The 25,703-nt window shown below is 42.6% G+C and overlaps 1 long non-coding RNA gene across 1 annotated transcript; it reads left to right on the top strand.

The window, feature by feature from the left end:
• The first annotated feature begins 3,891 nt into the window (after positions 1-3,891).
• Gm30691 lies at positions 3,892-7,156 on the top strand. The gene is made up of 4 exons (XR_875386.2): positions 3,892-4,019; positions 5,060-5,171; positions 5,975-6,082; positions 7,046-7,156. It is a non-coding gene; the product is annotated as a predicted gene, 30691 (long non-coding RNA).
• The last annotated feature ends 18,547 nt before the right edge of the window (positions 7,157-25,703 follow it).

Below are 25,703 nucleotides of genomic sequence, written 5' to 3'. Positions count from 1 at the left end.
CTTACACTTCCATACTGCTGTTCATCACCAAGGAAGTCAGGACTGGAACTCAAGCAGGTCAGAAAGCATGAGCTGATGCAGAGGCCATGGAGGGATGTTCTTTACTGGCTTGCCTCACCTGGCTTGCTCAGCCTGCTCTCTTATAGAACCCAAGACTACCAGCCCAAAGATGGTCCCACCCACAAGGGGCCTTTCCCCCTTGATCACTAATTGAGAAAATGCCTTACAGTTGGATCTCATGGAGGCATTTCCTCAACTGAAGCTCCTTTCTCTGTGGTAACTCCAGCTGTGTCAAGTTGACACAAAACTAGCCAGTACAGTTACCCACTAGAATTTGATAAGATCCAATAAGTAAAGACACAACACAAACTGGTCACAGGGCATAGAGAAACCAAATTGGTACTGAGCAAAGAGCTTCCTCCTTGCTAGCTGGCGCTCATAGTTCTAGAAGATGATGCTATGTGTCCTAGTCAAATTTCTCTATCTCCCATATTACTGAAAGCACTTCTAAACACAACTTAGCTACAATATGTTCTGAACACTCAGATGATGGGCTCATTTGAATGCTTTGCTTACAACCAAATTTACAGATCTCATTAAACCAAATAGATATGCTGAAAAGATATGAGTTTCTCTGTAGGAGGTATGACTTACCCCACAGTACCTTGTAATAGAATTGTTATGGAGTTCACAGAGCCAGAAAGTAGATTAGAGGTCAACAGAGGCTGGGAGATGGGGACAGGGAGAAGTTGTTAATTGCTTGTATAGTTTTGGCAATCATGGCAATAGCAACGGGACTATGTAAAAGGACCTAATGCTACTAACATGCTCACTTGAGACTGGTTTAAATAAATATTTTATATTCACATTGACACAATTTAAAAATTAAAAAATAGATAGTTCATGAGGTTACAATGGTGCTAGGATGGGACCCAGACTTCAGTAAAACACAGATTTGGCTTTCGACACAATCCTATGAAGTCCAAAGAGAAAAAGGCTTGAAAAGGATGAAAAAGTCTAATGAGCATTTATCACCAGTAACTGGCTTTAATATTCACATAAAATGTTAAAATGCCACGTTTCCTAAGGAACATGGAAGCAGATGTCTTACAAGGGAACCTGGAGCTTCGAGGATTGTGTACCAGAGTCTGGGAAAAACTGAAAGCTACTGTTTGGCAAAAGGCAGAGGTATGTGCCAGATGATGGGACTAAGGTTGGATCAATCTAGATTTGCAGAAAGCTGCAAGAAACTATATCATGGATGGCTACTTATTGGGATTTTACGTTTAATGACAAGGGAGTGCAATATTTCACCACAATACACCTTTTATCCACCCATTAGTCTAATGATTTATTTTTTAAAGATTTATTAATTATTTTGTATGGGTATACTTTAGCTGTCTTTAGACACACCAGAAGGGGGCATCAGATTCCATTACAGATGGTTGTGAGCCACTATGTGGTTGCTGGGAATTGAACTTAGGACCTCTGGAGGAGCAGTCAGTTCTCTTAACTGCTGAACTAACTCTCCAGCCCCCTAGTGATTGTTTATTTACCCATTAGAAGGCAAGAGACTTTAGTTAGCATGGCAATAAATTGATAGAGCAACTTAGATGAGATATTTTAAGTTTTTAAAAATGTGTGTGTGTCTGTATTGCATATGTAGGTGCATTTGTGTGTGTGTGTGTGTTGCATATGTAGGTGCCCATGAAGGCCAGCAAAGGACTGAAGCTGAAGTTATAGGAAATGTAAGCTACCAGATTACCAGATGAAGGTTCTAGGAGCTGAACTTGAGTCCTCTGGAAGAACAGCAAATGCTATTAACCGCTCAGCCGCCTCTCCAGTCCCAACAAAACTTTCTTGTCTCCCCAAATCCAGCTGCTTGATCTCTACCATCTTGAGTAACCACAGCAAAATCTTCTATGAAATGTTCTTGGGGAAAGGATCTCCTTCTTGCTTTACCCTGGTATTTTTTTTTAACAATATTCAATGACTTAGAATTTGAAACATCAAGACTATAATATATTCAAAGAATGAATCCTTCGTTTTCCTTAATGCTTGCTCACTCAGTAGTCAAGCATTTCTCAAATCTGTTGATATCTAATAGTTACATTGGCCAAAATCCGAGGACCAAAACAGTCGGCAAATGTCTGTATCTAAGATACGTTTATTCTTCTTCTGTGAGGCATAATCATGTGTTAGTCTAAGTCAGACCTTATGTATGAGTCAATTACTTGTTGGCTGAGCAAAACAACTATTATAAATATCAGTAGTCATGGTTGGAATCTCCACAGCATGGAAAATCAAAGAAAGTATCATTTACTCAAACAGTAATGGTTTCTTTTTTTTTTCTTTTTTTCCCTCCCATCCCCCACCCCAGTAATGGTTTCTATAAAGAAGATAATTTTGAATTGAACAAATTAACATCTTCCTCAATGATAAATATCTGTTATGTCCATGGATATGAGTAACCATCCTGGTCCCTCGTTTGAGAAATTTCCTGGACAGGAGATCTTCAGTGTGAAAGCTATTTATGTTCCAGGCTAACTCAAACAAATTCCAGGCCGCCCTATGTATCTCTACTGTGTGCTAGAAAGTAATGAAGATATGTAGAAAGAAGTGAAATCAGACCCTTGGTCAAGGCATTGTAATAGGGCACCTTTGATGCTAAGGTGCCTTTTACTGTGTGCTCTGTAGCTTAAACTGATTAATCTCTTCTAACCATGCGCCCCAATGTTCTGGGTTCTCAAATAAAAGACACAGACACACACAGCCTTATATTTTAATATGCCTTAAACAACTCAATGGCTAGGTCACTCCCAAACCTCCACACAGCTAACAAACTTCTCTCCTCTTATATTCCCAACTCATCATTACTAAAAACTATATTCCATCTTTGCTACCCTGGACCCAGACCAGCAACCCTCCTGGGCCATGATCCCCAACTCTTACATGCTGGCTATGCACTCTCTTCTGCACCACTCGGGCCTGGCCGCTACTCCTCTCCCAACATGACCACTCTATCTCCTTCCTCCTCCAGCCCCCTTGCCCAGGAATCCTAAGGTCCCCCCTCTGTCTCCCTGCTCAGCCACTGGCCATCAGCAACTTTACTTACCAATCAAAACCAACTGGGGGCAGGGATCCTCAGCGTCTTATGTGCACATTTTCCTGCAATTTTGGGGACCTAATTAACATCATACAAGCATTAGGCCAAATCCACAACAGTGCTCCTTCAATGTGACCCAGCTTCTCCCTTATCAACTCATCAATGAGGACACTCATTGCTGGCAAGAAAGAAGAGGGAAATGTGTGAGTAGGATTCTCCGCGTAGAGATGCATATAGAACACTTGTTATTCATCTTTGGAACACTAAAATAGAATTTTCAAGATAATATTTTGAAAGTTGCACTGTCTCGAGATATGTAGCATGCATTTCTTAAGGTATAATTAGCATATCAAGATTCAGCCCTGGGTAACAGGAATGCTGAGCGTCACCTAAGCAAAGTACAGAATGCTTTAGGTACAAGTCTCATCTGACAGGCAGGAAGGTGGTTAGCAGTTGCCTTTCTGACCCATGGCTGAAAGAAGGGAGGAGGTTGGCACTAACCATACACGTATGTGATGGTTTATCCCTCCAAAATCTCAAAATTAATTAGGTGACTTGAGGCCTTTGCTGGATACCCTTGATATCCTGGTCACCAGTGCCCAGTGTTGGGGAGCCTCGGATATCAGATCAGTGCTCTAGTCCGGCTAGAGCATCAGCCTAAACTGGCAGTTCCAAGCCTTCCTCACCTCTGCCCCAACCCCAACATGGCATAGATCCAAAAGTCTCTGCATTTCTGGGGAGGAGAAGGCAACCACACTGAAAAACACATCTGCCCTCCCAGGCCTCTCTTTAGTCTGCGTGTGTTGCCACAGCCAAATTTCACAGAGTTGGCGGCTTCAACTACAGAAACTCAGTTCTCACACTTCAGGAGCCCATGGAGCCCGCGATTAATGTACGGTTGATTCGAATCCTGGTGAGGCCTCTCTTCCTGGTTCTCATAGCCATCTTGTTTTTTTTTTGTTGTTGTTTGTTTGTTTTGTTTTGTTTTGGGGGGGGGGTTCGAGACAGGGTTTCTCTGTGTAGCCCTGGCTGTCCTGGAACTCACTTTGTAGACCAGGCTGGCCTCGAACTCAGAAATCCACCTGCCTCTGCCTCCCAAGTGCTGGGATTAAAGGCATGTGCCACCACACCCAGCTTTCATAGACACCTTCTTGATGTATCTTCACATGGCCTTTCTTCAGAGTATACAGAAAAAAAAACCTCAGTCTCTCTCTGTATCTCTCTGTCTCTGTGTCTCCCTGTGTCTCTGTCTGTCTCTGTCTGTCTGTCTCTGTCTCTCTCTGTCTCTCTGTCTCTCTCTGTCTCTGTCTCTGTCTCTCTCTCTCTGTCTCTCTCTCTCTCTCTCTCTCTCTCTCTCTCTCACACACACACACACACACACACATACATACATGCATACCCTTCTCTTTCATCTTTTCTAAGGCTAACTAATTCTATTAGCTTAAGACCCGTCCATTACAATCTTGTTTGACTTCAAGAACCTCACTAAAGGTACCATCTCACCATCATATCAATGCTTAGGGCTTGCCTTAACATAGGAACTTTGAAGTAACAAAATTCAATATATAGTCATCTTCCACCACATCCCGCTATCACCTTTATTTTCTGCCTTTTGTCTAGTTCCCTCTCCCCTCTCTCCCTGTCATTTAAACTGCCCATGGAACTACACGTCCATCATTTCTGCTGCATGAAGCAAATCTTCCCACCTACAGTTCCAGCTCCCAAACTTCCCATGTTCAAATCTATCAATGCACCCAAGAAAACTAACCCCTCCATCCTGCCTTTATAGAATAAGAATTTGGAACCCTTGTTAAATGTATCTCTCTCTACAGCTGCCATTCGCTGGTCCTACCTCTTCTGGAATACATTCATTGGCTTTGGTACAATAATTTCATTCTTCTCAAATGCCAAAATTCTCAGAGATTGGCCATAAATATTTTGTCTCACTCACAGGTCTGTACATCGGCTAGTAAGCTGGAGCAGTACAGTCAAGTTCAGGTCCATCCCACAGTTCTCTCCTTCTAGAGCTGGTTGCTGCCTGAAGTTAATTCTCTTTTCCAAAACTGTAAGAAATGACATTTATTTACTTCTGCGTCTGTGTGTCCACTCACCTGATGGAAGCCAAAGTCAGTCATCTCAGCACGTCCATCAAAGGAATATGGAACACAGAAATGTAGCCTCCCTCTTAGGGAAAGGGCTGGGAGGACCATAGCATGGGGATAGGTTTGGTGGGCACACAATATGTCAGCCATATGGATGAAATGGGGGAAACATAATGCCCTGCTGCCCAGTCATTTTAAGACAGAGTCCAAATGTCATTAAATTCAATGACTCAGCGAGTGCCCCTACTTCCCAGCATCCTCATCACCTGAGCACCCCTGAGAAGAGTTCCATCATAATGTGTAGACTGTGCCTGATGTGAAAAGAGATGGAGGGCCTGCAAGTATGGGACAATGGGACACTAGCTTCTCTGATCTAAAATGATCTTAGATCAGAGTGTGGTACACTGAAGTAAAAAAAAAAAAAAAAAAAAAAAATTCATGGCCAAAGGCATTGTGCCTTGAAAGACTATCCCGACAACGTGGTCCTGGCTGCTATCACAATTTACAGACCTGTTTTTGAGCACACTGAGGCTCCTCACAGCTTCCTTCTGTGAAGCTTAGCCTCGGGTATCTCATACAACCCCTCCCTTCTGGTGCTAAGATCCTCTTTAGAGCGTTCCCTCCAAACGGTCTCCAGGCACCCAAGCATCCCCTTTCAAACAAAGATGCTCACCTCTCCCAAGCAGCCCAGGTACTTGTGAGCATCTGTAACTGTTCTTTGCTTCATTTACCAAGATTTCTGGTTAAAATTCAGCCTCTGTCCTAGGTCCTGGATACAGAAAACAGTCAGATATGGTTTGCCCCTCAGGAAGACTCAGCACAACGAAGAAAGACAAAGAAACACGGTATCAATTAAAGAAGCAGCCAAAGAATGGTATTGTTTTGTGTTTCAATGACCTTTTTTTTATTGAGTTGAAGATTTTCTTATATAGTGCCTTAGTTAGGTTTCTGGTGCTGTGATAAACATTGACCAAAAACTAAAGTAAAGTGTTTCTTTTAGTTACAAGTTCCACATTACAGTATAACACTGAGGCACGTCAGAGCAAAGACTCAAACAGGGCAGCAACCTAGATGCAGGAGCTGATGCAGAGGCCATGGCTTGCTCAGCTTGTCTTTATATAGCATCCAGGACCACCATCCCAGAGATGACAGCACCCACAGTGGGTTGGGTCCTCCCAAATGGATCACTAAGAAAATGCCCCACAGGCTTGCCTGCAGTCCAAGCTTATGAAGTCATTTTTTTTTTTAGCTGAGGTTCCCCCCTCACAAATGATTCTAGTTTGTGCCAAGTTAACAAAAAACAAACAAGCCAACACACATAGCTTTAATCTGTTTATTTCGGAGGTGGAGGGGACTCTGTACTCCACTAACTTAATCTTTCTTCTAAGTAGCACCCCACCTGATATGTGAATTTATTAGTCATTTATTTGTCCCTATGTACAAGGGGGTAAAGAATCGATGAGTCTGAGTTCTCCCCAAAGATTGGCCTTATCTGTGGTAGATGATCAGAGGCTTGGGGGTCAGATGTTTTGGGGTATGGATCTCCCAAGCCACAATACACAGTGCTTTTGGAAACTGATCTCTCAGAGGGTCTATTTCCAGATCTGCAATCAGTGACTGCAGAGTGTCACTTTGCTGTGATGGTCGAGATTGCATGAGCTTTAAGCTGGTACGTGCCTCTCACAGCTGCTGGAATGGAGCAAGTATCCCAAATTTGGTGGTGTTCTTTTAGTTTCTGTACCCTCAGTTCTCCAGCAAATTGGTTTGGTTTGGTTTGGCTTGGCTTGGTTTTGCCTTCAGAAACGTTTTGCTAAAAGATGTGTTATTTTCCACCTAGCCGCCAGGTGGCAGTGTCTGAGACCACTGGGATTCCCTTCCTGCAGCAAGAGCGATAATGGAAAAACACCACTATGTTAAAGCTCAGCTAGAACGTGACAACCGGCTTCCGAAGCGCAAACATAATAAACGTTCTCTCATAAAACAGAGGTTTCCAGGAGTATTTTATTTGCTTCACAGCTGGGTACAACATGACAAAGTGACAGCAGGCTGCTGATTCCTGAACAGAGGGCACAGCGAGAAGGGAAGAAATGATTGATGGAGAAAATCAAAATCAATGGGAGGAGTAAGGAAGAAGCTACATGGGAATTGAGCATTAAATTCAAATATTTTACATTTTAAAACCACTGCCTGTAGAAACGAAGGAAGTGAGGATCTGAAATCTAGTCCCACATATTCAAGAATGACCAACCCTAAAGCAGCAGTTCCTGTGGGTTGCAACCCCTTTGGGAATCAAACAACCCTTTCGCAGAGGTCACCTAACACCATCGGAAGACATATTTACATTATGATTCATAACAGTTACATAATTACAGTGATGGGTAGCATCGAAATGATTTTAGGGTCTTTATGGTCTGGGGTCAGCACAGCTGAGGAACTGTATTAAAGGGTCGTAGCATCAGGCAGGTTGAGAACCACTGTACTAAAGCGAGGCCAGTACACAAGACTTTATAGTATGTGGAGTCCATGCTGTGATTTCGCCACTTAGTCCCTGTTTATTAAGTTGAAAAGTGCATATCATGTGTCTCTCGTGTGTCTGGCCTAGGCTTACTAACATCTACACTAATGTCCAAAGAGCTCCAGCCATCAGATTCTCTGGGGCACCATGGAAGCATGAGGGAGGACAGTGAAAGCTTCGCCAAGATGAAGGGCGATAGAACGGCTCATTTGTGCCCAGGGGGAGTGGCCTGCACTAGTGATTGGATAGTGATGGGCCCGGGGGAGTGGTCTGCACTAGTGATTGGATAGTGATGGACCCAGGAGGCGTGGTCTGCACTGGTGATTGGATAATGATGGGCGCAGGGGAAGTGGCCTGCACTGATGATTGCATAGTGATGGATATAAGAGCAGTAACCTTGGGGAGAGGGGCAGAAAGAGTAAGCAGTCCAGATGAAGGGAGAAAATACCAGGGGAGTGAGTAATCCTATTTGAATAGCAACTTGGATTCAGAAGACAGAGAAGGAAGTGACCAGCAAGGGGCCAGAAAACTAAAGCCCTGTTTGCCAAGACAGCTTGAGGGGAAGACTTCAAAAGACTTAACTGAAGAGATCAGCCAGGGTGTATCTGTCCGAGTACAAGAGAGGGGTCAGGATCATCTAAGGAGCAACCTTGACAATAAGGGTATGAAGGAGGTGCAGGAGCAAGAGATCCTGAGCGGAGCACTGAGTTCCCTCACCGAAAAGATGAGGATAATGGATGAGATTCAAGAGCAAGCCAAGTGTCTAGTCTGGGATGTAAAGGAAGTGAGCTGCAAAGATCAGGGAAGACCAACCAAAGTTATTTTTTCTCCAATAATTTGATTTTTTTATTCAATTTATATCTCCCCTCCCTCATGTCTCCCCAGTCCCCTTACGTATCCCTCCTCCACTGCCCCCTCCCCTTCTCCTCAGAGAACAGGGAGCCTCCCATGGGTACCACCCCACCCTGGGGTCTCAGCAGGACTAAACACCCCCTCTCCCACTGAGGCCCTACCAAGTAGTCCGCTTGGGGGAAGAGGATTCAATGCCAGACAACAGAGTCGGAGACAGCCCCTGCTCTAATTATTAGGGGGCCTACATGAAGACCAAATTTGACAACTATACAAATGTGTAGAGGGTCCGGGTCCAGCCCCAGAATGCTCTTTGGTTAGTGGCCCAATTTCTGTAAGCCCCCATAGGCTCAGGTTAGTTGATGTTATAGGTCATCTTGCGATGTCCTTCATCTCTCTGGCTTGTTCAATTCTATCCCCCACTTTTCCACAAGACTCTCTGAGCTCCTCCTGATTTTTTGGTGTGGGTCTCTGCATCTGCTTCCATCTGCTGCTGGGATGAAGCCTCTCAGGAGACAGTTATGCCAGGCACCTGTCTGCAAGCATAGTAGAGCATCATCAATAGTGTTAGGGGTTGACTCTCACACATGGGATGGATCTCAAATTGGTTGGCTGTTCCTCTCAGTCTCTACTGCATCTTTATCCCTGCACATCTTGTAGGCAAGACAAATTTTGGATTGAAGGCTTTGTGGATGGATTGATGTCCCCCCGCCCTCCCTTCTTTGGCAGTCCTACCTCTCAGCAGGAGGTTAAGAAGGTAAAAAGCTGTTAAGTGAGTTGTCAGAGCACTGTGGGCTTGACCAGGATAAAGAGGTGGGTTGTGGTAACATAAAGGCATTTGAAAGTCCTAAGATTTACTTGGTGATAGAGCACACATATGGCCCTATGCCAAATCCATACATAAACTAGTCAGACACACAGAGAGAGGGAGAGGGAGGGAGGAGAGAGGAGAGGAGAGGAGGGGAGAGGAGGGGAGGGGAGAGGAGGGGAGGGGAGGGGAGGGGAGAGGTGGGAAGGAGAGGGGAGGAGAAGGAAAGGGAGCGAGAGGAGGGGAAGGAGAGAGGAGAGAGAGGAAGCAGAGATAAATATATATTTATCCCTTGTTCTAGATCTAATATCTTGGAATTCTCCTTATTAAGCTCAAGGCTGTAGTCCACAGTCTATGATAACAATGTGATTTATGGTGCATGTGGGGGTACTCCATATGTGTGTTCACTTGATATGTGCAGATCAGTCACACAAAAAGACAATCAGAGTTACACAACAAAGGCTCAGGTGAGCAGTCCCTGTTCTCAAGAGTCTATAAGTGTGTCCTCCAGTTGCTGGGATAAGTAAGTGCTATCTGCATAGGTCCACCAGAGCAGGACAACCAGAGGCTGATACCTAGATCTCTCCTGACCTGTGTGCCATTTTTCATTGCCTATTCTGACATGTTTGTTTGTTAGCTTGCTTGTTTCTATTGTATACCCTGGAGATGTCCAATTCACAGCTCAGAGACTTCATGCAGCCAAGAAGACCTATGAATGTGACATCAAACATCATAAACGTACTTAAACCTCATGGTTTTATGATTTTTATTGGGTAACATGAATATGCAGCTTTGTAGATGTCAACACTAGGGTCACAATGTCAAAATGTTAAATAACGCCCTGGAGGCACTGATCCAGTCCATTTTAGAGACCACTGTAGAACACTATAGGATGGTAGGCTATGAATAACAAAATTATCTTTACCATAGTTCTGAAATCTGGGAAGTCTAAGGTCACAGAACTGGCAGACTTGAAATCTAATGAGCATCCTTCCTGGTATGCAGATAGATGTCTTCTGAGTCTGTTCTTACACAGTAGAAGGGTAAGGAACATCTCTGTGGTCTCTTTCATTAGGTCCTTATTCCTGTTAATAGAGCATCCACTCTCTTGACCCACTTCCTTCTGAAGAATTCATTTATAATATCATCACCTTAAAGACTTGGGTTTCAACCATGAAATTTGGTCTTTGAGGAACATTTGATCAATACCACTATAATGGTGATGATGTTGATAATAATAACAGCATCGCTGAGTCTTATGAGAACGTCTAGGAAATAACAGAACCTGGAAGTCTAGGAAACTTCCCAACAGGTAGAAAAATACATCGCCAGTAGGAACTGGAAGTCTATTCAGACAGAAACACTAATAATATCCAGCACTGTGCTGATAGCATAACTTGCATTATCTTTTATAAACTACAAATAAGCTATCAGTTAAGAATAATTACTTCTGGGCTGACAAGATGGTTCAGTGGGTAAGAGCACTGACTGCTCTTCTGAAGGTCCTGAGTTCAAATCCCAGCATCCACATGGTGGCTCACAGCCACCCATAATGGGAACTGACGCCCTCTTCTGGTGCATCTGAAGACAGCTACAGCATACTTATGTAATAAATCTTTGGGCCAGAGCAAGCAGGGACTGAGCGAGCAGGGGTTGACCAGAGTGAGCAGAGGTCCTAAAATTCAATCCCCAACAACTACATGAAAGCTCACAACCACCTGTTTAGCTACAGTGTAGTCATATACATAAAATAAATAAATAAATCTTTTTAAAAACAGAATAATTACGTCTGTTTTATAGACAAGGATAGAATCATGTGTGTGTGTCAACTGATAAGCCCAGTACCTCACAATTATTATTCAAATCAGGTCACTGGACTGCCAAGCAGATGCTTCCAAAATTGGGTACACAATGAAGTTAATGCTGAATTTTTAATTTTTTTCTATCTTGTTTGGTTTGTTTGGTATCCATGTGTCCTGTGTTCCTTTCCCTGCATCTATCTAAATAGCAGGTAAGATACTTGATGTTTATTGCATGATAAAAAAGATGACCCAGTAAAATGAAGAACAAGAGTGCACTTTGGGGCATTCTGTTTTTAAAGCCTGACCTTCTAACACAAAGACAAACGGGTCTGGATGGTGTGTGGTGAGCATGGACTGTGCTTCAGGCTCTCTGAGATCCCAGGAAGCAGTTTGCCTGGACTGAAATAAGGACACAAGTTTGAGGAGAATGTGGGTTCTTTGTTTACCCTAGGTTAGCCTACATGACGGCAAGATGGCCCAAAGATCAAAGCTCAGACTTCTCTGGAAGCAGAAGGGACATCTGTGCATTGGATACAGATGTCTGTGAGGGAGCCAACTGAGGCCCCCAGTCTCAGTGAGTCATCGGGCAGCAGGATGAGCCTGGAAATGGCTGCTCACTTATAGCAGAATGAGGCCAGAACCAGTCATGTGCTCTCTGTCCCCAGCCAAAGGAGACTGACTCATGATCAGAGGCAAGAGAGGACACAGGGGCTGAAGCACAGATGGGAACATCACCTCTAGCAATAACAACACAGAACGCCTCTGCTCAGCACCTTAGAGATCAACAAAACGCAGGATCTGAGCTACATCTCCTGGTAAAGATGCCCAAAGGGGATGAATTCACACACCTACCTCTCCAGCCAGCAATAGCTTAAAATCAAAACTAGATTCTCCTGGGGAAATAAACAAAAGATCGTCCCATTTCTGGCACACCTGAGGACAGGGGCCTAGATTGGTACCTGCTGCTCAGGAGTCTATAATTGGGGAGGGTGGTGTCACCGTGTGCTGTTCCCTGGGGTTTCAGCACAAATTCTCACAAGCACCACAGGTGCCACATGGATGTCTTCATCAGCTGTTCTTTGAAGCAGATGGATCCACTATGGTGAGACCCCATAGGTAACAATACTTCTGTTTAGTCTGCCAGGTCCTAGAAGTGGGCATTTCTGCTACCACAGTCATGGTTTGCAGGGAGTCCTTTGCCGGACCATCTAAAAAGAGGCTATTATCACTGTGGATGGCTCCCTGAGAAGTAGGTGTTCCAAGAGCCCTGGCTTAGGGACCACATACCTGGACCCTGGCAAACCTTTGCTTTGGCCAGCACTAGGACCGTGGCTGAGTAAGTCAGCCTCAGCTTTGGTTTCCTGTCCTAAAATAGATCTGATAATTCTTTGCTGCTTAGTCACAGTAGTGGAGTGAGGAAAACAGGAGAGCCAATACTGGAAATGTGAAAAAGAGCAGAGAGTAGTATAAGGCAGTTCCGTTGCCCCCCTTTAGATCCTTCATACCTCTGCCTAGCATAGATTTCATGGCTGCAACCTTCCTTATTGGACTGTGTATGCCTTCCCTAGAAGATCTCTCCAGCCTGCAATTTTCCTGCACAAACTTGACAAGGCCTTCCCATGATATATGGTGCCCCACAGGACTGACCCCATGTTCCTTTCTCCAACCTGGTGACCCACATTCCATTCTTTCCACTAGAACATTTCCGAGCTTATTCTCACTGCTCAAACACTGCTTCCATTGGCCTTTCACACTGGCTCCCTATTTTTTGTACAGAAGTTGAAAGTCCATGAATAAATGTCTGCTCAACAAATACAGCCAACAAAACAATCCTTCTTACCTAGCATCAAACCAGACCCAAGTCCATCCCATCCCTATCACACCAGTCACTTTCTGATGAGCAATTCAGACTCTCAGATACTTTGAGAATAGAGGGGGGGCATCCTGAACAAGAGGTTTCAAGTGTCCCGGTCTCTGGAAAACAGGGGTGTGAATAAGAATGACCTCCAAAGGCTCATATATTTGTCTACTTGCTTACCAGTTGGAGAAACTTCTCAGGAAGTATTAGGAGGTGAGGCTTTATTGGATAAGGTATGTCACTGGCAGTGGACTTGAAGGTTTCTTACAAGTCTATAACATTCTCAGTTAACATTCATGTGCTTGTGGGTCAAGATGTAAGTGCTTAGCCACTGCCCTAGCTCCATGCCCTGCCTTCTCCCATGCTCCCAACCATGATGGCTATGGCCTCACCCTCTGAAACTGCTAGCCCCCAAAATAAACACTTTCTTTCATAAGTTGACATGTTTCTGGTATTTTAGCACAGCAATAGAAAAGCAACTAAGACAGAAAGGATTCCGTCTTTAGTAAACAAATGCAGTTGATGTGTCAGAACCTGTGTGTCGTGTGGTTGGTCTAAACTGGAGACCCCATTCTTTGGGGTGCACTAATGAAACCTATCATTAAGCCTCTTAGGCTAAATCCGAGACCTCGGGGTAAGGAGGCATTTGTTTTTCTTGGAAGACCAGAGCCCTCCATAGTTCTGTGCCTCACTTCCTGTAACATAACTCCACAGACCACATGCTTTCCCCCACTTGATACTCATTCCTACGCCTGCCTAAAATATCTTTCAGGTAGGTAACAGCACTCTTGTTTTATATGTAAGGGAGTGGGGTCTGAGGGTAAGAGATGCTCAAAATTAATGGCAGAACCTTTTAGATGGCTGAAGTCTACAGTTTCCAAAGTTTGTCTTCATTGGTTAGTAAGTTGCTAATCGAGGCTAAAAGAAATTTATGCTCCAAAATCTCAACATTAAAGTGGAAAGATTCAATGCTTTTAAACTTAAGGTTTAACTGACTACAGGGAAGGACCAAATTAGTCACCAGCAGTTAAGCAATCAGCACTTTCAGTCCAAAAGAAGAATATATCTAAATGGTTATACCACTGTATATAACCATCGGAGATCACTGGGGCGCAGAAGAGAATCTAAGGATGTCATGGTATCACCATGGTTACTGAAGAAGAGGATGCAGGGAATGATAGGTAAGATGAACTCCTGATCTCTCCCAGAAATAGGTGGTCATAGAAGACCTACATCGAAATTATGACACACCAATCCTTACCATGCTGCCTTTCCATGACAGCACCTCACGTTCTTTGCAACAAAAGTGTGCTGCATCAGCACTGACTGCACATAATACAATGTTTCGTATCTAATAGGTGAATTTAAATGTGTGTGTAGATAGATAGATAGATAGATAGATAGATAGATAGATAGATAGAGATAGATAGAGATAGATAGAGATAGATATGATATATAGATATATAGACATATATCCTAAAGAGCTGAATGAGGTTAAAAACAGGATGAGCTGAAAGAGACACATGGTTTCAAAGCTTAACACTTACCAGGTCTAATATCCCTCTGTCAACAAGAGTTTATCTGGATTCTCAGAGAGTACCTCAAGTGATGGGGAACTTAAGTTTCTTCCAAGACATCGATTTATCTCTGCTAAAGACAATGTTTTTCTCTCCACCTCCTTACCGTGACTTTCAGGATAAAACAGGTGTATGCTTTGTTAAATGAAGCCCTTCAGCAGCTCCCCAATATGTTCAGGAGACGATGCAAATTCCTCACCAGTACTCACAAGTTCTTCAAAATCTGTCCCTTGCAGACCTTAAGGAGACCTTTACCTGTTCTCCCAACTCCAGAGAGCCACTGGCAGTTGACAGCACCAAGGGAATCCTCCACCCATTCTCATCCAGCGAACAGTGCATGCATCTATCTGTGGTCTGCTTAAACACTGAGCGTGTCTGCATCTGATCATCGTATCTACTTTTTTACACACTTGCTTCACCCTACCCACACCCTGTATTTGGCACTTAGACCTTATCCTCTCACCCCTACAGACTGTAGAATGCAAAATGATTCATCTTCTAAAGATGGTGACTTTCTCATGTATGTTAAGTAAGTGGTGAATATACAAAATGACCCAGAACTTCAGCAAACATTGTGCAAACCTGTCTACTGCCATTGTTTCTCTGTACCTTAGTGTCAGTCCTCTTTCTTATTTTATTCCCCAGCTTTAAATCAATGAAAAACATACACTCACACACTGAAATGTTTGCCACAAACTAGTTATCAACCATATCTGTCTTCTTACATAGTCACCATTTCTTGTCTGTTTTTGATTTGACTCTGTTGTTGTTATTATCATTGGGTTTGTTTTTGTTTTGTGTGTATGTGTATGTGCATATACATGTATGTGTGTGTGCGTGTAGGTTGAGACCATGTAAGGTCTGCTCACGGCTTGCCTTTGGGGTTTATACATTCTCAAAGGCAAGTTTTCAGGGGGAAATGGCAAGAGCAGACTCTGTGTGCTTCAGAAGAGAGTGGAGCATCTTCTCATTTCCCCTCTGTCCTACCACCGGCTCTGTAAACCCCAATGGTTCCATTTTTCACTTCTAAGAACTTAAGCATAAGTAATGTTCATCATCCTCACTTTGGACGTTTTCCTCATCTCTCTCTGGCACTCCGCATTCAGAAATCCTGAAGGCAAGAACAGTCAAGACCTAGGTTTAAAACTAGGTGACTTATTAGGGGATGGTATGGGAATTCCTTATGGACTCCGTGACCACGACTCACTATTACTCTTTGAGGCACATGACAAGGAACCATTGTGAGTCCAGCAGTTTTCTTTGGCCCCAGGTTCAATGAGACAAAAGAATTTTCCTTGGACTAACTGAGTTATGGAAGGATTTGGACTCCTGACAGATCTTCCACACACATGGCTCGACACAAAGACTTTCTTATTGTTTTTGGAAGCCCTAAGAAAATTAAGCACATGCTCATTTTTTTTAATAGTCTCATGAAAATGAGTCAACTTATAGTGTGTTTTGAACTGAGTTATACATGCCTATGGGCTGGTAGCTCTTGAATTGGTTAAAAACCTACCTCCCAAGGAGTAACTTGGAAACCTCTGGTTCTGATTTATAAAAGTCAGAATCTGCCAGGAGTGGTAGGGTATGACTTTAGTCCCAGCACTCAGGAAGCAGAAGCAGGTGGATCTCTGGGTAAGAGTCCAGCCTGGTCTTCAGAGTTAGCTTCAGAACAGCCAGGGCTACAGGGAGAAATCCTGAAGTCAGAATCCAAAGCCTTCTGATTCTAAGGATCTCCAGGTCTGATTCCCCAGAGTGACCTCACAGATACACCTGAAATCGTCAGCTTAACACTTTAAGCACTTTGAACCCATCTGTGTGCCCCACAACAAGTGACTACATAATTAACCACCCCTAAAATACTATTGCTTCCAAATGTAACAGTCTGCTGCAGAATGTGGAGTACAGAGCAAGGGCCAATGGAAGCATTCATATCTGATTCATCAAACATCAGATGGAGCACCAAGAACCAGAACTCCTGGCCTAGAAAGACTCAGGTACCAGGAAGTGGAACACCCAGGGCACATATTCTGACTTTCCATATGATCTCATCACGAGATCTTTCTCGCACGCACAGGTCTTGCTTCAGGCTATGAGATAGACATCCCAAGTCAGAGTACTAGGCTGTATTTCCTATCCTGACCTGGCCCTGTGGAATCACTTGTGCCATAGTCTATTGATCAAGGTAATCTCACAGATTTTACAAAGTTCAAGAGAATTCCTTCTCTTGAATACAGATCTCCCCACCCATCACTCATCGGTCAAGTCCATGGCACAGAAGGAATGCATGCAATGGGGTGCAGACCGATGTTGCCATCCTTAAAAATCACAACCTGGCAATCCCTCAAACTGTCAAGTATATGCCAGTGCCTCCATTTCAGAAAAAGAGAATAAGCCTGGCCAAAGTGAGGTAACATGTATAAAACACAATAACAGGCGGGCGACAGGACCAGGACCTGGAGGCAAAGGGGTCTTGGAGGACTGAAAATTCTAGGAACAGAGGGAAACTCTCCCTCCACCTCTGAGTCATGAGTTGAGCAAAGGAAGCATCCAGGCTGCAGGAGCTTCAGTTCATTCCTCAATGTTAGAACAGTGCATTTTAATGCATCAATGCTCCAAGTATTAATTCTAAGGCCATTTAACATGGCTCATACGTGTAACATTTTGGCATTGAGCTGTTAGGATTAGGTCACCTGTCAAGAGTCTTATCTTTGAAGATTGACTCTACCCTTTCTAGCATCTATTAACTGCATGTAGTTCTTTATCTAGAACTGGGGTCTTGTGAGATGTCACCCATCCGTGTTGGCATGCCAACTGATGTTGTCTTTCTGTAAGTCTTGTTTAAGGAGCCTTGCTGTTGAGATTTCATGGGGTCAGTTCCCTGTTGTTTAGAAGACTCACAAAAGCTAGAAGCATACTTTATGGTCCTCTGGCTCTTAGGATCATCCCAACTTTCCCCTTTACACAGTGTTTCTTGAGTCTTATGTGATGTAGACGTTGGGGTGCGCAGTCACAGTCGGTTCTCTGTATTTTGACCAGAGACTATTATTATCCCATAATAGTCTCTGTCTACTGAAAAAAAAAAGCTTCTTTGATGATAAACCACTATAAATATTGAAAACCTTTACTTTGTCAAATAGTATCAATACTACTGAAGATACACTTTTTTTCTGCATGTTTGCATCCTGTACCTATCTAACATAAACAATAATCACTTTGGTTTATTACACTCTTCACTCTTCCTGATCACAGCTATGTAATTCCCTGGCTAGTTGGGTGTATCCTAACAAATTTGACAATGTGGACTAACATGGTTCTCCTATATTGTTATACATAAAGAAGAACATTTGAAAATAAGATTTTTTTTCATTTTGAAACATTGCTTTAGGATAGATTTTCAAAAGGAAAAAAAAATCACTGTACAGAAAACTAAAAATAACTTAAAGCCTTTGATACATATTACCAAATCTGTCTCTGACATTTCATTTTTTGTGTGTCTGAGTTGGATTCATAATTAAGTTTTTGCCTGTTATTTCTTATAAATTGTGGGCTGCTTGAGGACAGAAGTTACGCATATCTTCAACTGATAACTTCATCTCTCATTACAGAGCCAGACCACAGGGTATCTTTAATAATTAATTATTTAGTGAATAAAGTGATTGTGCTTATTCACAGTCCCATGATTATGATAAGGCCTGTTCCCCCCTGTTTTCACTGGAATTGAGTATGTTCAGAGTGGGTCCAACAGGTAGCTTCTAAGAAGATACTGCTCATGTCTTCTCTAGAAATTCTTCTGCTAGTGCAGATCTTGGCAAAACTGTTTCTGATTGCTTGCTCAAACATAAAGTCTCCCTACCATGAGTGTGCATCTGGAAAAGGTACATATTTCTTTGCTTTTCTTCTTGAGACAGTATCTCCATGTAGCCCTGGCTATCCTAGGACTCACTCTGTAGACCAGGCTGGCCAGGAACTCACAGAAATCCTTCTGTTTCTGCCTCCCAGTGAGTGCTGGGAACCACTACCACCCAGCTAAAGATAACATGTCCAAAAAGTCTTTATTAACAAAAGCAATATACATTCTGAAAAAAAAATGTTACTCTATCTCTACTGCTGTAGCACAAGCCACACTCAAAGAAATGTATTTCATTCCTGATATTTAAGGCAATGATATCTTTGCCTGGGGTTTAGCAAGGAAGCAGTCTGATCTTGAGCATTGTCACGTATCTGTTCTGTGGGATCCTGCTGCTTAAGAAGGACAGGCATCACCCTCAGGCAGGCTAGACCAAGCTGACAGACATCAGATCACTTAGGGTTCCAGAAACAAAAGAATAAAAGCTCACAGGGCTTCCTGAGGGCACCTCCACTTCCACTGTATTCTTTCACCCAGAGGGCCTCAGGAGATCAGCCCAAGTTTACCGGCTGATGGATGGCTTCATTCCTCAAACACAGGCTGCCAAGCCACAGTACACAGTCTACAAGGCAAAAAAGGAAGAAATGAAGAATCAGCCATTTTTGTTATTGACCACCACGGTGTTTTCCCCAAGTAGCAGAATGAGTTGGTCCGCTGGGGGCAATCACCTAATCCTGTCCATGTCAAACTTGACAGCTCCGCACTCTCAGTATTTTATAAAGCGTCTCAGAGGTTCTGTATGGTTGTCTTCTTGGCTAATTTCTTCTGTACTATATGTCCCTTTAGGAAGATGGGACAAAGAGTCTCGTACCCCTCAGTTTGTAAGTAGAAGACAAGTGTCAAGGCAGTTTCCCTACCTGGTGACCAGGTAGAACTGACCATTCTTTCTGTCCTGATAGCAGAGGATATCTTCTGACTCTCAGGAATGAAAGCCACAATTATGTTCACTTCTAAATTACCCATCATTATTCAGAAACTAGTTTCAAGAGTTAGAGAGAGATAAAATTAGAACAGATGTTACCATGAGTCCATTTTCACACACGCTGGTTCTGGTAACGGTATTTTGAGCCGGGCTCAGGCAACACTAATCTCCTGGATTTATGCCCAGAGCTCACAGAATCCCCCAAATGCCAACCTTTCTTACTGCATTGCTGTCTATAAGAGGTGATTACAGGAGGCAGGGGGGAGATATCCCTGCACCTACCCCCACACCCTAATAGCTGGAAACTCCTTTAGTGGAAAACCATGCTATTTCGTTCACAAGCTCAGCCTGAATATGTAAGCCACCAAGACAGTATTATTATACTAATTCTGCACTACAGTACATAAATATGTGCTTACACACAGTGTAAACACTTCTACAACACGAAACTAAAAATTGTTTCACAGTAAGAAAGTATAATCTATGAGGGAAGACATTATTTTTCTACCATTATATGTTTATGTATATAATGTATTATTACATATAGAATGTGTTATAGTAGATAACTGCATAGCACATAATACTTTATATAACAATGTCTATGATATAATTTAATAATTTTCAAAAACAAAACATATGAGACCCTGAACACCACACAAGGAAGAATAATGATTTCTAAGAAGTGGAAAGAGTTAGATAAGCTGTAGAGTTTCCTCAGCCACTGTCTTAAATGAGTTGGTGGGCATGGGAAGGGAATGATTCAGGGTGTGATTGCTGTTGTCTGCTGTGTGCCCAGCAAGGGACATTAATGACCTCCAGTCTCATGCCTACATGTCAAAATCTTTGACCCTTTTGTATTCTGTTCTCCTACCCTCCCCCACCCCCATACACACACCAACACACACATAACCAAAAACGTCACCATTCTACTCCCAACTAAGGTATGCATCATAGCACACAAAATGGAAAAGTCTGACTTGGAGGATATTCGGCTACTAATACCACTTTATTTTCAGACTGCACACAAAAGAAACCCAACAAGTTATAGCCACCGTCTCAGTTGCTCCTCATGACTGCCCAGTGCATCAGCTGGCATGTTTTCCACTTCAGGTAACAGCTTCAGACAAGCCCCAGCTCCTGGTAGTTTAAATAATACTGGGACTTATTTTCCCAGATCCCCCAAAGTCTCGAAGCAAGTCAATTTCACAATTGGCTAGTTCAATTCTCAACAGTAGCATTGAGAATCCGGCTCCTCACATCCTCCTCTTCCCTTGCCTTCTGCTGCCCAACCTACTATCTCAGGATCCAAGGTGGCTGCTGCTTGTGTGCCGTATGTAGACACAGTGTCCGCCAGAACACACTGCTCTCTGGTCTTTTTAAATCCCTGTGGGAAAGCAGCAGAGCATTCCCTGAAACCCACACTTCCTGCCTCAGAAGGCAGTGTGGTTTCCTCATCCCATACAGATTCACATGCTCCTGTCAGGGCTCTGGTTAATGACCGAGGTGGTTTGTTGACTCATTTTCAGCAGGGAATTTAAAGCCTTAATTATCAGGTGGGGCTTCTCCCAAAGAAGAAATATAAATTTAGCTGCTACCTGCAGCTCTTTGCTGTGACTGTGGACCAAATCTGTTCAATACCACATAGAAAACACTAATCGAGTCACAAAGTTTGGGGACAAACTAATTATCTACTGTTACATCTGCAGATGTTAAAACATACCTAAAAATGGGGCTGGAGGAATCCATACTTTGTTTATGACTACAGCAGAGAGGCCAGACAGGCTGAGCAGGTCTGCAAGCCCAGTGCCTGCGGCAAAAGAGGTAGAGTCAACTCTGTCTCGCTATAGCTAAAACCAAGCAAAAGAAAACAAGGAATTAAATGCCATCAGGCTCCAATAGCCATTGGAGAATCCATCCAGAATTTGAAAGAAAATGAAGAAAATGGAGCAAATCAGTCAAGGACACAGACCCTGTCACCTCACTGACAGAGCTAGAATTCTGTACAGGGTATAAGCTTTTTCTCTAGCCAGTTTGCTTAGCTTCTCAAAGCCTCAGTTTTCTAATCTCTGAAAGGAGAATGGTGCTTATAGCTAATGACCTTATGGTGATAGGGGATGATGCAGGGATTCAGTTAATGGTTTCAAAGTGGTACCTTCTCTCTCAGGGAGGGGAATATAAAGATTCTAGGAACTGTGTCCCACACACAATGCTGGCTGTAGCTACCTTATTCTCTGATTGCGATGCCTTATGGCTATCTTGTCTTCACAAAAGTCTTACTGCTTCTGATAGGCAGCCAAGAGGAAAGGCAAAAACATATTGTTTTCAGAACTCTGAGATCAGTGTTTCTCAGAGTATGGGTTATGATCTCTTTAGGGGTCAAATGACCCTTTAGTAGGGGTTACCTAAGACCATCAGAAATCACAGATATTTAATTCATGATACATTAATAGTAGCAAAGTTACAGTTATAAAGTAGCAACAAAAGTAATTTTATGGTTGGGGATCATAGCAACATGAGGAACTGTACTAAAGGTTTGTAGCAATGGGAAGGTTGAGAACCACTGTTCTTGATAATACAGTTTCTAGAAGTCATGGCCTACTAAGCAAAAATCTCTGTGCCAGGTATTGTATAACTATTGGTCAAGGAAACTCCAGAGGGATAATGTTTTCTAAAGCACATCTCTTCTTAGGCTGACACAGCCTAGGTCAGAGTCGCATGCCCTGACTGCTGTGTCTACTTGCAGTGTATATCCAGCACACCGAGAAAAGTACGTGTCCAGGGAATAAAAACTCAATAGTCAAAAGTTTGTCCCAAGCGATGGTTCAGATTACACCTGGAGGATTTTGTCTGCTTTGTGCCTCCCATTTAAAGAGTAAACAAGTTAAAATACTTACTTGTGAGGTTTCTTGGCAATATTTTAGCTTTAAAATGTTTCCTAAGTGGTTGAATAAGTGACTACAAAATCGTAAGTGTGATCACAAAATAAGACAGACTTTATCCATTCCAAATGTCCATAATACACCTATGATGTGTTCTTGTGTTGAAATTGTAGCAATAAAAATAACAAATATATAACATCTATGCAGTCATAGCATTGGCAGAGCAAGATAAGATGTTAGGATGTGATAAGAGAGTTGAGGTAAAATAGATCAAAATTATAAAGAAAAGCAAGTGGCCAGAGAGAAGACTCATAGGAGGCACCTATTTCAGTCATATGTTCAGAGAAGAACCCTCGAACAATGTGAGAAAGGGCTGCCTTGTGCTCTGGGAGAAGGGCAATTCAGTCAGACAGAAAAATGCAAGCAAAGGCTCTAAGACCAGAATGAGACTGCAAATTCAATCAACTAAAGTCCAGGGTCTTTGAGACAAAGTAGAAGAAAGGTTGGAGGCATATAAGCAGGAACCAGATCCCTAAAGAAGCTGGAATTTTCTAAACAGTTCTTAGGGAGATTAATGACCCAATTTACATCTTTAAAGATGACACCAGGTTACTGGAGAGCTGGCTCAGCTGTTCACAGTATGTGATGCTCTTTCAGAGGACTCAAATTCAATGTCTAGCACCCATGTTGAATGACTCATAACTGTCTATAACTCTCATTCCAAAGGGACCTGACACCTTCTGGACTCTACTGTCACAGACTCTTATACTTGCACAGACTCTCTCTCTCTCTTACACACACACACACACACACACACACACGCACACACACACACACACACAAATAGACATTTATAATGCTCATCTATTACTGTCCTTGTAAGTAGGAAATCAACAGAAGGGAAAGGGGAAAAAAGCCCAAGTAAATGTTTCAGGTCTAAGAGGGAATAAAATTATCATATGAACATATGGTTCTGAGGCTGAATGGATTAGAGGGCAGCAAGAGATATCTATGTTCTCTAAATAGAAACAGTATCAACTGATAGGGTTAAGGAGGCAGACTATAGCCCAAGGCAAAGATTTCTGGATCCAAATATTGATTATCTCATTAAGAGGGTGCTCAGTGTTTGATTCTGAAGGATATAAGTGGACTACTCCAAGGAGGAGGGTGGGAAGGTTAATTTTATGTGACAAGGTAACTGTACTACATTGTGCCAGGATACCTAGGTAAACATTATTCCAGGTGTTTGAGTTGGTGTGAAGGGATAGAATTAATATTTAAGTCTGTAGACTGAGAAAAAAAAAGATCATATTCACCAGTATGGGAGTCTTAATGCAATTTATTGCCTGAAAAAAAAAAGCAAGGTTGTGAGAAAGCATCTCTGTCTATGCTCAAACCGGGTCATCTGTCCTTTCCTGCACAATTAGAACTTGTGCTTTTATCCTTGGTTCTTAGGGCTTTTTTCTTAGTCAGGGTTTCTATTCCTGCACAAACATAATGACCAAGAAGCAAGTTGGGGAGGAAAGGGTTTTTTCAGCTTATACTTCCACATTGCTGTTCATCACTAAAGGAAGTCAGGACTGGAACCAAGCAGGTCAGGAAGCAGGAGCTGATGCAGAGGCCATGGAGGGATGTTCTTACTGGCTTGCCTACCCTGGGTTGCTCAGCCTGCTCTTTTATAGAACCAAGACTACCAGCCACAAGGGAACTTCCCCCTTGATTACTAATTGAGAAAATGCCTTACAGCTGGATCTCGTAGAGGCATTTCCCCAACTGAAGTTCCTTTCTCTGTGACAACTCTAGCCTGTGTCAAGTTGACACAAAACTAGCCAGTACAGCCTTGGATTCAGGCTGGAACTAGACCCTTACCATTTAGTGACTATAGACATTAGGGTTCCTCTGCCTCTATGATCACAGAAGCCAATTTCTCATCGAAAGCTCTTTATCTGAGAAACCAGGCTGATATAGTGGTACAGAAAGGGATACTGTAATGAGCATCTGGAATCTGATGAGATTTTGGCATACCTACCATACAGAATTCCACCCAGGCCTCCTGGTATAGCCTAACAGGTTGGTCTTAAAGTTGTTCATATGGTAATTTTGCTCCTTCAAGGATCAGGAACCAGAAATATTTATCTGGTAATTTTCTCCTTCCTCTTCTATTTATTTCTTACTTACAAAGGCAGTAACTGGTGGACATGGTAAAATATTCAACTATACAAAGAGTTCTTCATTAAAAATCAAATATCTTTCACAGACTTTTTTTCCCCACAGGCACCTAGTGTGGACAATTTCTGGTATAAACTTTTAGAAAAAGCAAAGCATACCAGCATAAATATACACACAGGCAGGGTCATGCTCATGTTTCTCCTGTTCCCTGCCTTTTACACGCAGCCTGTAAGATGCTTCTTCATGACCATTGAGAAATGGGCCTTTAGATCATAGACTTTGAAGTTATTGCATAAAAATCTAAAGCATGACAAATTCTTTGCTGGTAGAAATATTTTTTAACGTTTATGACCTACTGAGTAAACGGTGAAATGTAGCCTGTGTGTCAAGGTTTTACTGAGAGCTAGGTGCTGTCCCTTACATTCCATTCAGTGTCATTCTGCCAAAAAGCCCATACTGGACATAAAGACCAAGTAAGTCTTGGTCTTCCATCTTTCCTTTCCTTTCCCTCACCTCCTACTTTTCTTCTTCCCTTCCTTTTCTGTTTTCCCCTGACAGAGTTATGCTGTGTCCAGCAATGATATAAAAAAGATCTTGGTTTGGGTGTGGTACTAGTGGAACAGCATAAATCTTAAGGTCAGACTTGGATTTGAGTCCTGACTTGGTCATGTACTATTTACATGATTTTGGTCATATATATCACTCAAATCAACTATGTAATCAGTGTCTAAATGGGCTCCCAGTGAGTATTTTTCCTTCTATCTCAATCATGTATAACCCTGTCATCTAAGTTAGGGACTGAAGGTGTAGACCAAAGTTACTCCATATTGTATGTAAAAGTGGATTTCAGGCTAGGTCTTACTGAGTGACTCCATTTTACAACCAACGGGTAGTTACATTTTAGGTGTTAATGCAGAAGAATAACTTTATATCTTGTCTAAGAAACTAGGTAACTACCACACCTAATCAGACCAAACTACAGGGCAGTACATGATAAACAACTTAGTCAGACAAATAAAAATTTACCACCAAGAACTTGTTGAAGATGATCACAACAAATGGGTATATGGCATATAAAGACCATATCAAGGAAACCAAACTGTGAACCTGGGAAAATGAGTGCAAGCAGTTATTTACCCAGATAAGGAACTAAAATAAGTAAGAGAGAAAGAGAGAGAGAGAGAGAGAGAGAGAGAGAGAGAGAGC

This window comes from Mus musculus, chromosome 15, assembly GCF_000001635.26.
Source record: "Mus musculus strain C57BL/6J chromosome 15, GRCm38.p6 C57BL/6J".
Lineage (NCBI taxonomy): Eukaryota > Metazoa > Chordata > Mammalia > Rodentia > Muridae > Mus > Mus musculus.
This window is presented reverse-complemented; position numbering and strand designations above follow the sequence as displayed.